We start from the raw sequence: 18,258 nt of genomic DNA, 5'->3' as shown, positions 1-18,258 counted from the left end.
GCTTACATAAGCTTACAAGGAAAAATAAAGCGTATGAATGGAAGAAAGAACAAGTAATGGCTTTCCAAACATTGAAGGAGCGGTTGTGCACTACCCAATGTTAGCATATTCGATTCCAGGAGCAACATTTATTCTAGATACATATGCGAGCGGATATGCTATAGGAGGCGCTTTAGCACAACTTGTTGATGGACAGGAGAAGGTAGTTGCATATTACAGCCGTTCGATTGGAAAACCAGAAAGGAGCTACTGCGTTACGCGGAGAGAGCTGTTGGCATTGGTAGAGTGTATTAAACATTTTCACAAATACCTCTACGGCCAGTGATTTCGTGTCAGGACAGATCACGCAGCGTTAAAATGGCTTCTGCGGTTCCGTAATCCGTAAGAACAATTGGCACGGTGGATCGAGCGACAACAAAGCTATGATTTTTCCATTGAGCATCGAAAAGGTAGTACCCATGGGAATGCCGATGCAATGTCACGAAGACCATGTAGTTTGGAATGCAAGCCCTGTTCAAAGGCCGAAGCTAAAGAAGGCATTATAGATGTCCGGCTAATGACTATAACGTGTACGGATGAAGGGGACAAGGAACAACTAAGAAAGTGTCAGCTAGAAGATACAGAACTGTCACATGTTATGCAAGGGCTCGAACGAAACGAAATACCAAGCAGAGAGGAGATGTCAGCAGAGAGTCCCATTGCGAAGTCATACTGGGCACAGTGGAACAGTTTAGAATTGATATGCGGTTGCTTGCATCGAGTTTGGGAGAGTGAGGATTGTCAATGCCTGAAGAAACTGATAGCTGTTCCCAGAAAGAGGATTCCTACGTGCTCAGCGAGCTGCATAATGGTCCAAGCGGAGGTCATCTTGGAATCACGAAGGCGCTCGAGAAGATTAAACAGAGATTCTATTGGGTTGGTTGCCGTCAGTCGGTCACTGAGTGGATTGCGAACTTCGAGGTTTGCAGCAAAGCGAAAGGACCCAAAACAAGAAGTCATGGCCAGATGAAGCAATATAACTCAGGTGCGCCATTTGAAAGGATCGCTATGGATGTCGCCGGTCCATTTCCTACTAGCAACGGCGGGAACAAATATGTACTGGTAGCTATGGATTATTTCAGAAAATGGCCAGAGGTATACCCAATTCCAAATCAAGAAACGGGAACAGTAGCCGAAGTGTTTATAAACAATTGGGTTGCAAGGTATGATGTACCAATGGAGTTACATTCTGACCAAGGCAGGAATTTTGAATCAGCTGTATTCCAGGAAATGTGTAAATCATTGGGCATTCGAAAAACACGGACAACTGCATTGCATCCTCAGTCCGATGGTATGGTGGAACGATTCAGTAGAACATTGGAGGAGCACTTAAGGAAAGAAGTGGACAAGTTCCATAAAGAGTGGGATACCCGCATACCATTATTCTTGATGACTTACCGATCAGCAGTGCATGAGACAACGGGCCAAACCCTTGCAAAAGTAATTTTTGTCAATGACCTTAGACTGGCAGCTGATTTGAAGTTTGGGATAGGTGCCGATGCGGAGAGAAATGTCAAGTGGTGATTTGGAAGAAGAGCTGAGAGAAATACACAATCTGATAAGGCAACGAACAAAGATTATGAGTGACAAAATGAAATCCAGATACGATAAAGCAATTAATTCGGAAGGCTTTCAGGAAGGAGATTTGGTGCTGTTATACAACCCAAAACGGAAAAAAGGTTTGCCCCGAAATTGCAGTGTAATAGGGAAGGCCCACACAAAGTCGTAAAAGGGATCAACGATGTAATGTACCGCATACAAACCATCGGTAAACCACGAACCAAAATGAAAGTGGTCCATTTAGAAAGGCTGACAGCGTTTAGAACGAGAGATTTGTCTGATCCGGACGATCAGACTTAGGTGGAGGGCAGTGTTACGAATGTTAACAACACTAAGGAGTACTGCCATCTCTATGCCGATGCTAAGCAGTGACGTGAATGCACATCAATACTTGAATCATTTTGTCTACACCTATGTACGTACACGCAGCGGAGAAGAGATGCACAAACACATTCAGATATCTTATCTGAGATGCTTCTAAACGTATGCAATTATAATTATGGAAGTGTCGCTCACACATACAAGCGCTTGGGGTATGAGAGAAGCTATAAAAATTATACATCTGTAATTGTAGCTGAGAAATTTATAACTAACTAGTAAGTTCTGGAATTAGAAAAGCCTAGAAATATGCAACGAGGATATCAGACAGTATTAAAAGGCGACAACAGTAGAGGCAATTTCAGTTTCATTTAAGCTATCAATCAGTTCAATTTAATTAAGCAAGCTATAAGTGTTATTGTGAAGTACCTTTGTAAAGGCCATTTTTTCATTATTCAATATCGGAGTTATTTGTTCAACATTTTAGTGTGTCGAATCTTAGTAGAAGTTTGCAAATAAGGGAAAATGCAAATAAATTCGTTACAGTACAAACAAATTCTAGAGTCACCCCTGGTCCACCCTTATTGCGATATCTCGAAAAGGCGTTCATCTATAGAACTAAGGCCCACTACGTTTTAAATAATTATTAACACCTTTCATTTAATACACATGTCATACAAACACATTCCAGGGTTACCCTAGGTTCATTTTGCTAAATGGAGATTTTCCCTTAGTTTGTCTCCAAAGCTCACAGCTGAGTACATAATGTTCGGTTACACCCGAACTTAGCCTTCCTTACTTGTTTTAATTATCGCAATCCTTGCGCCACCTATCGGCGCTTTTTATTCATATGTCGCTTTCTATTCATGTACGTATTATGTGTTCCAAATATGAGCCAAATCGGTATACAAATACGATTTTTTTAAATATTTCGACCCATGCACCACCTATCGGAGTTTCTATTCTTATTAATGCATTCTCATCGGGTTCTGAACTATATTCCAAGTTTCAAGCTTGTAGCTAATCGGGAAGTTACTTAAGGTAGGTAGGTTGAACTGGCCGGTCCATGAGGACCTCACATAGACTGATTGAGTCCGTAGTGTTACCAGAAGTTTGTTTTAATGACCAAACTGAAAAACCCTATCAAAAACCAGGACCTATGTTATAAAATAACTCCGTCCTCTTGGCAAATACTAAAAGCTTCCTAGGACTTAAGCCACTTGCTGCTTCTAGATCTGACAGCTGTATCACTCCTAATAGCTGGAGTCTTAGCCTGGCAAGTGCAGGGCACGAGCACAGAACGTGCTCGATCGTTTCCTCCTCCAACCCGCACTTCCTACACCTGCTATCACTGACCAAGCCTAATTTAAAGGCATGTGACGCCAGAAGGCAGTGTCCAGTCAAAATACCCGTCATGAGTCTACAGTCCTCTCTTTTTAATGATAGAAGCAACTGTGTTAGTCTAAGGTTGTAAGACCTACACATAATCTTCGACACTTTACAGCCCCGCGCTTGAACCCACGCCTTTCCTGCTTGGTCGATCATGTGCACCTCTCGCCTTCGCTTAATCTCGCCCAATCTAATTGGGTCGTCTACGGAGCAAGCTTCAAGGGATGCGCCCTTTTTTGCTAATTCGTCCGCTTTTTCATTCCCATCTATTCCCATATGCCCTGGGACCCAATATAGATGTGCGCTTCTCCCTGTCCCGATGCTCTCGAGAGACTGCTTACACTCTACCACGCATTTAGATACTGTGCTATGCGAGATTATTGCCTTAATTGCTGCTTGACTGTCAATATAAAAGTTAACACGGTTGCAGCTTAAGCTATTCTCTTGCAAGGTTTCTACTGATTTGGTTACGGCTAATATTTCCGCTTGGAAAACGCTACAGTAATCCGGCAGCCTGTAGGATCTGCTTAATTCCGGATCAGCGCAGTATACCGCAGACCCTACTCCTTCCACTATTTTGGAACCATCGGTGTACACATGTATCGCCTCGTCCGCCATTTGCGCACCCTTGCGCCAACCGTCCACCTCTATTGTGGCCTTAAGATCTCCCTCAAAGTGCAGGTAGGGAATCATGTAGTCTGTTCGTCTTGTGACTGAGGACGCTATACTACTATGGTCATATGGTCGGCGCTCAAGCTGCCCCGAAGCATCGAGCCTGGTTGCGGTCGTTAATGCTTTGTTCTTTGCTACCAGGTCTACAGGTGGAATGTGCAGAATGGCATACAGTGCAGCCGTCGGGGTTGTTTTCAGGGCTCCCGTAATGCAAAGCATCGATAGTCTGCATACCCCTCTAATTTTTTGAGGTATGTTGTTTTTTGTGTGGCTTTCCACCAAACAAGAACTCCATAGTATAGAATAGGGCTTACAATCTCTGCAAAAACCCAATGAGAAAGAGAGGGCGATAGGCCCCACGTACACCCCAGCATTCTTTTACATGCATAGAGTGCCGTTGAGGCCTTCTTGACCCTCTCCTCCACGTTGAGCTTCCATTACAGCTTACTGTCTAGGATGATCCCTAGATATTTTGTGCAAGGTTTCTCCTGTAAGGTCACCGCTCCTAACTTAGGCCTGGTCCAATTTGGGACCTTGTACCTCTTTGTAAACAAGACCATATCCGTCTTCTCCGCATTGACTTTCAGCCCGACATTAGATGCCCAGGTATGAATATCCCGAAGCGCCCTATCCATCAAAGAACTAATCGTTGGAAGGCATTTTCCACTTATGACAATTGCAACGTCATCTGCGTAAGCCGTAAGTTTTACGGGTCCCTCATCGAATTGCCTGAGCAGTTGGTTGATGACCAGTGTCCACAGCAGAGGTGATAGCATCCCTCCCTGCGGCGTGCCCCTGTCCACTGATTTCGTGGCCTCGTACAATCCCCATTGTGATGTAATCTTTCTGCAATTTAACATGCAGCCGATCCATCTGATTAAGGCAGGATGTACTTTAATGTAATTAAGACCATCCATAATCGCCCATTTTGCAACATTATTGAAAGCCCCGGCAATGTCCAAGAAGACTCCTAGAGCATACTCCTTATATTCCAGGGATTTCTCTATGCTTATTACCACCCTATGCAATGCGGTGTCTACCGACTTGCCTTTGGTGTACGCATGCTGTGTTGTGGAGAGCAGCTTTTCATCCACGTTGGACTTTATGTACACATCTATCAGCCTCTCAAAGGTTTTGAGCAGAAATGATGTTAAGCTAATGGGTCTATAGTCTTTGGGATACACGTGACCGATCTTCCCCGCCTTTGGTAGAAAAGCTACACGAGCAGTTCTCCAAGAGTGCGGTACATGATTCAGTCTTATGCACCCATCGAATATTATTTTAAGCCATTCCACGACCGCCCTACCTGAGACTTGTAGCATGGCCGGGAATATACCATCTGGGCCCGGCGATTTAAACTTAGAAAACGTCTTCACTGCCCACTCGATCTTGGTATCGGTCACCAAGCCCGGCACCACTAGCTCCGTGATCGAAGTGTGAGTGATATCTGCTGGTTCTTCTAAACGGTCTCCCGATGGGAAATGTGTATCGAGAAGCACCTCAAGGGATTCCTCACTATCACGTGACCATTCCCCGTTCTCTTTCTTTATTAGTCCCTGGACTATGTTTCCCTTTGCTAGGACTTTTTTCAACCGTGCTGTTTCACTGGAGCACTCTATGGCCGTACAGAAACTTTTCCATGAGTTTCTCTTCGCCCTGGTAATTTCACGCTTGTATATCCTCAGTAGATCCCTGTACTCGTCCCGACACGCTTCGCTTTCCGCGGTCTTTGCGAGTTTAAACATTTCTTTTACCTGTCTTCTTAGAAGACTCAGCTCATTGCTCCACCATGGCGGCTTTGCTTTTCCTCTGAATCTTCTTAGAGGGCAAGCTTTGTTATACGCAGTCATAAGCGTCCTTGTTAGGAATTCATTCGACTCCTCCAGTTCTTCTACATTAGCAACCTCTTTGGGTTGTCCCAGTTTCGTTTCTACATGTTTCTGGAATTTAGTCCAATTCGTTGCCCTAGGGTTTCTAAAGGTTCCTCCCTTCTCTACCCTCTTTAGTGGGATGCTGAAGCTTATATACGCATGGTCGGAGAAGGATGGTCTATCGAGAACCATCCAATCATACCTTGATATATCACGCTCGGAGCTCAATGTAATATCCAGAACATTGCTGGATGTTGGACCAATGTATGTAGGAACATTTCGCCTGTTGGCTATCTGCAAATTGGTTTGCAGGATGTAACAAAATAGAGATTCGCCTCTCTCGTTCGTATCTGCTCCTCCCCACACATTGTGGTGCGCATTTGCATCTGCGCCTATGACCAACCGCCCTTTGCGCCCTTCCTCCTGTACCAGCCTTTTGCACTCCATCGGTGGAACCTCCGCAGCATGGGCCATGTAGCAGGACGCCAGGATAAATGCCTGCTTATTCTTTTGCTCAACGGCCACCGCTACGAGATCCTCGGTGGTGTAATTAGGCAGCATATATGAATGCAGCTGTTTCCTTACCATTACTACAGCTCGCACCCGTCCTTCCGTTTGTGCGTAGTAAACGCCAAACCCGCGCGCGCTAAGTCCAGAAACCTTTCCTCCCGATGAGAGCCACGGCTCCTGGATCAGCGCCACGTCAAACGAATCCTCCTCAAGGGTTAAGGGGAGTTCGCTCGACGCCACTTTACTGTGTTGGAGGTTTATCAGTAGGACTCGCAGCACCATTGGGCTGTTTGTCCCCCCCAGCACCTTCGTCTTGACGTCGTCGTCCTCCTCTTGCCCTTTTGGTTTAGAGTATTCGAGGCCCCCTTCAGCCCCTCGTGAATGTTGTGCCGTGTGTTCCTCTGTGCGAGTTACAGCACCATTTAGCGGTTGGTCCTCTTCTAGCACGTTCGTGGTGACGTCGGGGACCTCCACCTGTCTTTTTTCTCTTAGGCTTCTGAGGTCCTTTTCGACTTCGCCCACTTCCAGCGTGTTAGGATTTTTATCCTCGGGACTTCTTTTCCTGAGTCGCATGTAAATTTTGCCAGTGCCAAAGGACATTTTGCCAAGCTGCGTGTACAAAATATCCTCCGCCTGCTTGTTTATTTGGAAGATGTAGTACTGACCATCCTCGGTAGGCCGAGATACAGTAAGTACCTTCCAATCCTGTGTCGGTATGTTCGGATTCTGATTCTGCAGAAGTCGCAGTGTATCCTCCGACTTCATCACGCATGGTATCCATACCTTAACTTTTGGTACCGTGGGGATTTGCGCTTTATCCACCACCTCAAACCGCGCGTTCGTGCCTTGCTTTTGGAGGTTTGGAACGACTTCCTCCAGCCACCGCAAGCTCGCGATGTTGTCGCACGCTATCATCTTCACACCATTATACCATCCCCCCCGAATCAAAGGTTGGAAGGGGCTTACTTGGTTGTTCCCGCATCATCTTAAGCATTAAGCTAATAAGCTCCCTTTCCACAGATCTCCACCTTTCAGTAGTCATTTGTCCGAACGGACTGCTACGATCAACCAGCGCCACAGTCAGTGACTGCTTTGCCACATCACTCATCTTCTCGGGAAAAGCAGGAGTCTTAGTGTTATCTCCCTTTGGAACCTCCGAGAACACCGGAGTCTTCGCGTTAACTCCCTTTAGCGCCTCCGAGAAAGCCGGAGTCTTAGCGTTATCTCCCTTTGGCTTATCTCCTACTTCCGTAGTTGGAACTTCCCTCTGACTGGCAGCTTTCGAGGTAGTTGCTACCTCGCTATTGGAACCCATCTGTCTTACAGCTTTGGGCCTACTTGTCTTGTCTATGCGACTGCCCTGCCTCGCGGCTCTAGGACTGGGTCCTTTCTGCCTCTTGAAAGCAGGCTTGTCGGCTTCTGCCGAACGTTGCCTCTTCATTCTGCCATTCGACGCTTCTTCCTCCTCGTACCGGTTGCAGAACCGAGGGTTTCTCGGAGCAAACCTTTTGAACTGCCTTCGACCTACTTCTACCGCTTCATGGGCCCATTCCAAGCGCTCGATCTCCACTTCTGTTGGGTCGACCACTGCTCCCAAGCGTTGTACAATTCTTAGTGCTGCACGGTACTGCGAGAGAGCTCTTTTACTTCCTCTGCTCCGTACCCTTCTCCACTCTTCTACTCCGTTTTCATTTGTGTGCTTCTCCAACACGGAGTTCATTGAATCAGCACTACTCTCGCTCCCCGAGTCCGACGCATCGCTTAATTCGTATTTGTCGTCCTTGGATTGCGACTCAGTCCTCCTCTTTATAAAAAAAAAATAAATGTAAGGCGCGATAACCTCCGAAGAGATCTAATGCCGAGCTTTTCTTCCAATTTGCGTCGTGCTCCTCTTGATTTTTCCCTACAAATTGGCCGGACGGGACCTACATGTTTTATGCCGACTCCGAACGGCATCTGCAAGGCAGATGAGTTTTCACTGAGAGCTTTTCATGGCAGAAATACAATCGGAGCGCTTGCCAGACACTGCCGAGGGGCGACCCCGCTTAGAAAAATTTTCTTCTAACTGAAAAATCTTATTTCTAAAATTTTGATGTTGCTTTGCCCGGGAGTTGAACCCAGGGCATACGGTGTGATAGGCGGAGCACGTTACCATCACACCACGGAGTCCTCCTCTTTACATCCTCCTTATTACATTCAGGTAATGAGTTGTTCATCTTGGTCGTACGACCACCTGCCCGACAAGGCGGGCTCAGCGGTCCAGTATTATATACGGGGAAAGAACCGTTCGCCACAGCAGCGCCCCTTACTGCGGTAAGGCCATAAATACTTCCCGAGATGGCCCGGTATCGGGAAGTTACTTAAATTTCAATTACAAAATTCGTAAACAACGGCAAGCTTAATAAAACCGTTTAAAAAGGTCGTCCGGTAAATTTCGGCTAATTCAGTCATGGCAAACAGATAAGAGCATCAGAGAACCATATGGGTTTGTTGTTTTTTAAAGATATTTCTCGACCTTTACAATGTATAAATCCGGAATCGCGGTTACTAGCGCCTTCTATTACCAGTCCGTCTTTTGCGGTTTATATCATCATAACTGTCGTACTTAGCAACGTTTGTTGTGTTAAAATAGTGCCGGCCTAACTGTAACTCACATGCTCTGAAAACCGTACAACAAGAAACCAGACAACAACCATCGGCAAGCTGGGAACAGGTAGCGAGCTACAGGCTATCAAACAGCAATTACATACCACATAAAAAAAATAAATGAAAGGCGCGATAACCTCCGAAGAGATTTAAGGCCGAGTTTACCTTCCAATTTGAGGCGTGCTCCTTTTTAATTTTTCCTATAAATTGGCGGGACGGGACCTACTTGCTTTATGCCGACTCCGAGCGGCATCTGCAAGTCAAATGAGTTTTCACTGAGAGCTTTTCATTGCAGAAATACTTTCCGAGTGCTTGCCAAACACTGCCGAGGGGCTACCCCGCTTAGAAAATTTTCTTCTTATTGAAAAAACTTGTTTCTAAAATTTTGATGTTGCTTTGTCCGGGGCGAGAACCCAGGATCTTCAGTGTGGTAGGCGTAGCATGCTACCATCACACCACGGCGGCTGCCCTACCAACAGCCAACCAAATTATAAATCTATAATTCTTCAATACTTCATGAGCGGCCATTTATAGATATAAAGATTTGCCGAGTTTGCAATCAGTCTACTTAATTGTCTAATAGCCAAGTCTCCTTGGGTGAGTTCACAGGAGATGTCATCGTTGGACACATCTACTTGGCTGACTGGCTGGGTGTAATGTTTCAATGCTTCAAAATAACTGATCCTACCGCTATTTAGCTGGCAGCGTATTAGCGCATGGCATGCGATAACAACGGGGCGGTGGTGACCAACGCAGCCTACTCACCGCTGCGCCCGTAAGGTGCAGATCCTCCTTCAGCCCAGAGGTCGGCCAACTGTGTCCAGCAGTTTGAATTCCGCCCACACCTACCACGAAGGTGTCGCTATAGGTGAGTTTCCCCAAGAGAAGCGATCCATTAATACCGCCGCTCCCACTCCCTGGGCATGCTCCTGGTAAGCGTTTCATGCTCTAACTCCCGCTGTCAGTTGCCTGCTTCTCAACGGCTGCCGCCCTTTTTACGATATCGCTGCTCAGCTGCTGCTGAGCCATTGCTGCTAAAACGAATTTTTTTGCAGCCAGCTTTCATATCGCCGTCGAACCTTTGCCAATACCAAGACCGCTGTCAGCCTTCTATCATACTGCTGCGCATCTGTTGTGTCTCGCTTCATATACTTTTCTTCCTGCTTTTCTTCGACACCATCAGTTTTTGCTACTACGTCCTTTTAGCCGCCCACCATCATACCGCCTCCTAACCGCAGCCGATACTACAAACATTGTTTGTCCGCTATAATACAGCCGCCCAGCTGTTGCCGTTCCGCTACTACCCACCGCTTTATACTTTAATTCGCCGCGCTAACCTGTTTGAACAACTGATGCTATCCACCGATCTTGCTGCCCCAGTCTCTGGTGCCATCCGCCCTTCTACATCAATTGTGTACTCCCAAAGCAAGTTATCTCGTTTTTACGCTTCCCATCTCTTCCCCCAGAATGCTGCCGTCCTTCTAACATTTTAAGCCGTGTATGATTTTATGATTTTTTTTTTGTTTAGTTGGGAATTTTGGGACCTCTACTTGTTTCTGGATTAATTTATTGCTACGACTGACCTCAAAAAACCCTTAATATATTTTGTTTATATGTTCACAGTGTGTTCATATTAAATCGTTCCCAAGATGTTCGGACTAGTACCTTAATGGTGCTTGTTACAGGAATATACCGAGCATCGATAGCACTCTAAAAAACCTTTGGGCAGTGTCCTTATCACAACAACAACAACTCCATATTATATCGTTCCCAAGATATTGTGAATAGTACCTTAATGGTGCTTGTTACAAGAACTTACTGAGTCTAAATCCAGCAATGGTCATTAAAGTCGGAAACACTCTCAAAAACCTTCACGGAATGTCCTGATCGCTACTGTAACAACAACGAGAGTCCAAGGCAACTAAAAGTTTCAACAGGGGTGGACTATGGGAAGTTAATGTTAGAGGCGTAGGTTTCACATTACATTTGGAAAGATGGTTGGCGTCATGTGGGTACACCTCGCATGCAAAACAAATATTAAGTGTATCGGGGTTGATTCTAGACAAGTAAGACTCGAACCAGTTACAGTATCTAAAACGAAGTAGGGCCAGGGTGACTCGCGTCTCTCCTGATAGTATGTTTTATATCTTTTGCAAGGGTAGGATAGTGTATGTTGAAAACCCCGGTGACCCCGGGCGCGTCCTAGCAAAGGCGTTTACCCGATACTGTGTGGATTTTACCTAAGGCAACCTCATATTTATCTGCATCAAACGTCTGTGCAAGCAGTTGCTGAATATCAACCTATTATTTATCCACAGCACAAAGAGTACTCTTCCGGAATTGATAGGATGAGGACGCAGCCGAACACATGAAGTAGCTCAACAGACGACACTTATGGAGTGTAATATGTTGGAAAAAACATCGAAGCTTAAAAAACTATCTAGGCCACTTTAAGTTCAAAGGCTTTGTACTCCTTTTTTCAGCTCGCAACTCAAAGTTTCTGTCTTTGCCCATACCCAACCAAGTGAGTAAGGGAGTGAGTGATTGTATCACCATCAACAAACAATTTTTAACCACCATGTCTACTCAGCGCTTCTAAGCGCTCTGCCTACCACTGTCGCAACATTCATTTCTGTTGGTGATGACGTTTGGGTGAAATTATTGTTGCAATTTTCCTCCAACAGCGACAATCATTATTGGTATTGGCAGTTGGCTTGCAGTAACAATTGCCAACAATTGTCGAATTAAGTCGCTACAGCTTACAACGACAATCAGATGATGATCACTGATTTGTGCGATCATTGACTAAGGCATGCTGTGAATGGTGGCAGCAATAGCGCCGCTGATGTCAAATTTGACAGCGAGTAATGTTAGCATATTTCTGATAAAAGAAAACAAAAACTAATTCATAAACTGCAACAATAATACAAAAAATATAAAAAATGATTGCACCGATTAAACAAATACGTACAAGAAAATCATAGAACTTAAGCGAAAAATAAAGAGTTAGTGCAAAAGTCAGCGACAATAGCAACAAAGTAAGCATTAGCCTTGTAATTGTGCGCTGCAACATGTCAACAATAGAAGTTCATGAATTTGCCAGCTCAGACAACTGGATAAGCGGCAGCACCACTTATCAATCCAATGGCCCGCCTAGCGTTGGCTCAACCACTTGACCATTCCTTACACTCCACACAGCCACTCAGTCAGTCAGTCATTCATTCATCAACGGCGCCACAAACAAATGGTAAATGGCAAAACTATTTCAAATATGAAAATGTTGCCAATCAATGTTACAAGTTTATGCGCTGATGTTGCACTCGTCATTTGTTGCTTAGTTTTTGTTTTTTTTCTTGTTGTACAATTTGCAATTTTAAAATAATAAATAAATTCATTAAGCATTTTTCTAGTCGCGAATCGTTTGCCGTAAAACAAACGTCAGCGCAAACAAATGGCTGTTCATTGCTGCTGCGACTGCGCATTGATTGCTCATGTCAATGCCGCAACTGTGTTGACGCTTTTAAGTTTTATTATGTGTGTGTTTGACCTTTTTTTGTTTTTGGTTTATGTTGCCTGCACACAATTGTATGTCCCATTTACCATTGGTCAACATCAATTTGTTATTCTTTTTAAATCAATCAAAGCATTGCCAAGACTGCTTCAAAACGTAATGGTACTTTATGCCTACATTAGTGAGTGTAACATATTGTGGTAATTTTGAATTAAATAAAAAGCGTGGCTATAACTTTGCCGTAACGTTACACTCTACCTGTCGTATAGTCAGCTGGAAAAAAGTTTAAAAATTGCACACATTTTGATGCTCCATTTTATGCACATTTGTAGTGGTATATAACTTAACAGCATAAACAACAAGCAGCCACACTTTTGTACAAGGCAACGAAGAATATAACACACCCATAACCAGCAGCTCGAAGTGAAGAGATATCTCACATACACACGTGTAGTCATCAGCTAAGAGAAGAAGTTGTTACTGACACATACGCACGCATATAGCTAACTAACCAAGCAGGAGATACAACTCTTCTAGAAAGTGAAACGTATAAAAGCAGCGCAAGCTGAGGAATCGGTATCAGTTTGATTAAAACACGCTTTTGCGTATTACGTTATATTAAACTATAATTGTACTACTCCCAAAGTAGTCTAAATAAAGACCATTTTGAAATACTGAATATTGGAGCTATTTGTTCGACAGCTCAGCGATTCGAACGTTATCAGAAGGTGCATAATTATCTACAATCCCCAAAATTTGTTACATTATATAACGTAAACACTTTGCGTGAGGAGATCTATTTCCTTTATATTGAACAGGACCGCCACTCTTGATCAGTAGGTGACCACGGTTTGTCCGGCTATTCGGCGTGAAGGAACGTTGTTCGAACTCCCTCCTTTTCCCAGACACAGGTGTGTCCACCGCTCCCGTGCGAATGGTGCCAAGCCACCTGTTCAACCACCATCCATCGATACACCGATCATCGAAACCTGATCCCTGTTCGCCGATAACACCAGCAACCATAAGGTGCCCGTTAACTGATACACCGTTCACTGAAACACGATCACCGATAATACCAGCAACCGTAAGGTATCCGTTAACCGGCAACCGTAAGATTTCCATCAAACGATACACCATTCATACATTCCACCGCTTTTTGCCAATTTAACGGCCAGCCGGCCGCTGTCCATCGATCCAACGCTTGTCATCCCTTCCATAAGTCAACAGTTGGTAACAGTTTCCTCCCAATATTATCAACAGCAAAGTAACGTGTATTCATTAAGAAAGGAAATATGTGCCTTCTTGACTCTGGATTGACTTGGTTCTAATCCAGGGGGTTAGGGGGCTTAGAATATACCCGTGGACTAAAATACCAAATTGATTAAAAGGGTTGTGTAGCGCAACCCTCTCAAGGGGTTGCCAGACCAATATATAGCTTCTCCAACCCAATTGTCAACCTCACCTACCTTGGTACCGGAACGTACCGGATCTGCATCCGGCAAAGGACCATCAACATGGATAACACTCTCCGTGGCCTTAGGCTAGTGTCCTTATCGGTAAAACAACAACTTAGTCACCTAACATGTTTGCCAAACCACTGCCTAGGGCCGACGGTGCTTAGACAAACTTTTTTTCGAATTTAAAAAATGTTTTTTGAATGTTTGATGTTACTCCGCCCGGGTTATGAACCCGGTACCTTCGGTGTAAAAGGCGGTGCACGCTACTACCAGAAATTGGTGGCTTAATTTCTTGTGCGCTAATAGCCGAAAAATATTCAAGGTAGTTATTTTAGAATTACATGTCAACTAATACAACTAATTTCAGTCTAAAAAAAAGTTTGTGCAACGACAGGTGACTTTTATTCTGGATGTATGCAAAAAGATCTGTACATAGGCGGACTACAAGTACTACAACTACTACCTTACTAGTATTAATCGGATCTGCATCCGGGACACTTGTACCAACAGTGCTAAAGTTCAAGCTATATACATTGAAACCAATAAATAAAAGGCTTCGACTGGGCTGACGAGCCAGTTATTTGCACAGGCATACAATTGCCATTTAATTGACAATCACAATATTAGAAGTGTCAGTTGAAAGCACTGTTACGGTCACTTTATGCGGCACTTTGGATCTATTGCGAATCGAGGAGGTCCTTCCACTCCTACTCCACTCTCACTCCTACTCCCACTCCCACTCCCACTCCAACTCCCACTTCCACTCTCACTCTTACTCCTTCTCCCAGTCCCATTCTAACTCGCACGCCCTATATCAGTAAAATTTTCGCCTCCGAACATTGAAGGGAGAGTTACCGTTGAGGTGCAGTCATTTGGCTAATTTGATTTCGGCATACTCCAATAATATCACCTCTTGATGTTAGCCCTACTGCCGCGATTGATTTGACTGTTTGAACCTTCTGGGCGCTTATACTCATTACTTATGTGTTCTCCAGGAGGTACTAGCAGTCCAACCTAAGGTAAATTAAAAGAAAAGTGATTGGTATCAGATCCTTATACCCGACATCGAGTAACACGTCACTACTCGTTTTACCTCATAAAGACCTGAGATCTGGTATTGTATGCATTATCCCACAAGCGGTTATTCAATACTTTTAGAGTGGCTGCCCCTTGTTGGTTTTTTACTCAGCCTATTCAGTGGCTTTTCTCGCTAGCTCTTTGGCAGCAAAATCCCCAGGTAAAACCACTATTGCGGCTGGTTCATATCACCCAAATTTAGGTTTCATTATGATTTAACCCAACTTGATATTTTTCGCTTGTTTTGTTAGGTTGAACTGGCTGGTCTATGAGGACCCCACATAGACTGAATGAGTCTGTAGTGTTTCCAGAAGTTTGTTTTAACGACCAAACTGAAAAACCCTATCAAAAACAAAGACCTATGTTATAAAATAACTCCGTCCTCTCGGAAAATACTAGAAGCTTTCTAGGCCTTAAGCCACTTGCTGCTTCTAGATCTGACAGCTGTATCACTCCTGTTCAGTTAGAATACCCGTCATGAGTTCACAGTCCCCTCTCTTTAATTATAGAAGCAACTTTGTTAGTCTAAGGTCTTGTTTTGCTTAATTTTACTTTATTAATTTTTTTCAGAGCTGTCACCTAAATTTCATTCAACCGACTTAAGCGAATCCATATCACTATATCTAAAAAAAAAAAAAATTATAAACTTTACCTGGCCCAAATCACTTGTGCATATCTTTGCTCACCCATCAACCAAAAAAATTGCCACACCGCATTCATAATTGCTCTAATTTGTCATTTCTTTATGCCGACTGAAATATTTGGTGTTAGTTTATGTCCCTTTAAGAAACCGACATTGTTGATGTCTGAGCTTGCTGAGCTAAGCTCATGCAAATATGTTAAGTGAATTTTATTGTTTTCATTTTAATATAATTTTGTGTGACTTTGCTGGGCGGTAAAGATCTGAGAAAATTAAGAAATAGAAATTAAACTTTAGAGCAAACCCAGTTCATCGGATCTCGTACATGCCGCCGCACATAAAGCATTTTCACAATTTTTTTGCAATATGTGAATTTCGACAAAAAAAAGATTCTAAAGTCGTTTTAGCGCACAGGTGATGCAGGTTGGTTGCATAGATTCAGCAACACAATCCAAACAAATCCACCGATTTACACTGATGACATCGCAACGGAACAATGCTGCGCGCAAAGACTGTCATTGTGTGAGTGTGTTTTTGTGTAATTATGTATAACGCGCGGAAGAAATATGCACCAAGTGGGCTTGTCAGACCGCCAAAGGTTTCAATGGATAGCGAAGGCATATCAAAGCAGACCCAAAGTACAACTGCGCAACGCAGAAACACGCATGCGCGCGTGTCAATTTGGCAGCACGTACAAGGCGACGCATGGGCGCGACGTGTACAAACCAGCCGTAGCTGATTATGAAGAAGACTGCAGCTTGAAATAACTGGAGCGCTTGCGCATGCGCGCATATTTGCGGAAATAGTTGAGAATGCGCACAGATTTAGAAATGAATTTGATGAATGTAAATTCAGTGAAAAAATATAAATTAAAAACAAAAAGTTTTAGAGTTCATGATTGCAATTCGCAGTTTTCTATAAAAAATAGTTTTGCTATGGCGCACAGCACATATTGACCTTTGCCTAGCGGCTGTATATATTATGTACGTGTTTTGCTGCAAATTTTCAATTTCATTTGAGAAATGTTTGTGAGAAATGCAAAGAGCAAACATTTATTTCATTAAAAAAAAAGCGTAAAAACCAAGCACTCGTGATGTTCGTTGTGTAAACATGCGTAAAGATGTCTAGAAAACTTGTGTTTATAAGTTGACCAGAGCTCATCAAAAGGTTGAAGTAAACCCTTAACTGGAAACGAATAACTGCGATAACAACCGATACCTACATGTTATTATTTTACAATCGACCTATTATAGATAGTGAATTATTATCGGCATCTCATTAGGTTCTTGATTGGCTTCCTATCGGTTCGTTATCAACGGTTTATGAAAATTTTATCGATTTTATATTGCAAATTTATCGGTATCTGTTTCATAACAATCCGATGAATCGTTGTTATTACATACATACATAACATACCGAGAGTAAATTGGTAACACTCCGATTAGAAATCTCAAATTTTCTAAAAATAACTATTAATTTTTGATTAGAAATCGATAACGAACTGTTTACAAACATATAACAAACTGACAACTTTTCGACAAATAAATCGATCAATTTTTGGTAGCAAATCGACGAATTTTGGAAATCAAATCGATGACTTTTTTAAACGCTACAACAACAACAAAAACTTTTTGAAAACAAATTGTCAACGTTTCAATTACAAATCGATAATGCGCTGATCATAAAATGATAATACGCCGATAACAAATCGATTACTTTTCCATTAAAAATCGATAAAAAGTTGGTAATACATCAATAATAAATTCATAACTTTTCGATAAACGATCCATAGTTTTATTATTATGTATATATGACTATTGTTAACTGGCCGATAACTTTTTGATAGCATGTCGATAAATTTTCGATTTTTTTTTTAATAATATGTCGATAATCTTTTGATAAATAATCGGTAGGCTTTTAACAACAAAATATAACTCTTTGATAACAAATCGATAGTCTATTTACACCTCGGCGTTAAAACTAACACCTTTCCTTGCCTTGCCTTACATTGCTCCCACATTATGATGTAGTATAGCGAACGCACTTACGCTTACATTCTCTAATCGCCAATATAGCATACCAAGCCCACACTCTACTCCTCTGGTAACCGGTAACACTGCAAAAAGATGAATTTATCATCACTTCACCTCGCGTATTTCGATGGTACCATGTCTGAATTTGGTTTCGTCACAAACCTATTACGGCTGTTCAAATTGGCGTTCAACGTCAGCTAAGTCAGAATTGACAAGGGCCTTTCCGAGTCGTCTGAAACGATGTTTCAGACAGAGTGACCCCCTATCGTTCGATTTCATTAGTTTGGTGCTGGAGGAAATAACACAAGTTGCAGAATTTAACCGCTCTGGAACAACATTCTATAAAAACGTGAAATTACTGTCGTATGCTCGCAGTATTAATATCGTCGACCTGAACACGCGCACCATAAGCTATGTTTACTCCAAATTGGAAAAAGAAGCGGAAATGATGGTTCCCAACGTGGCTCTTCTAATATTCCCACTTGCATGCACTTTAATGGCAAGAATGCCTAGTTTCTGGATGGTTCTGTGGAAC

Source organism: Eurosta solidaginis, chromosome 5 (genome assembly GCF_040869045.1).
Source record: "Eurosta solidaginis isolate ZX-2024a chromosome 5, ASM4086904v1, whole genome shotgun sequence".
NCBI lineage: Eukaryota > Metazoa > Arthropoda > Insecta > Diptera > Tephritidae > Eurosta > Eurosta solidaginis.
The sequence above is the reverse complement of the archived record's forward strand: the minus strand, read 5'-3'. Positions refer to the sequence as shown.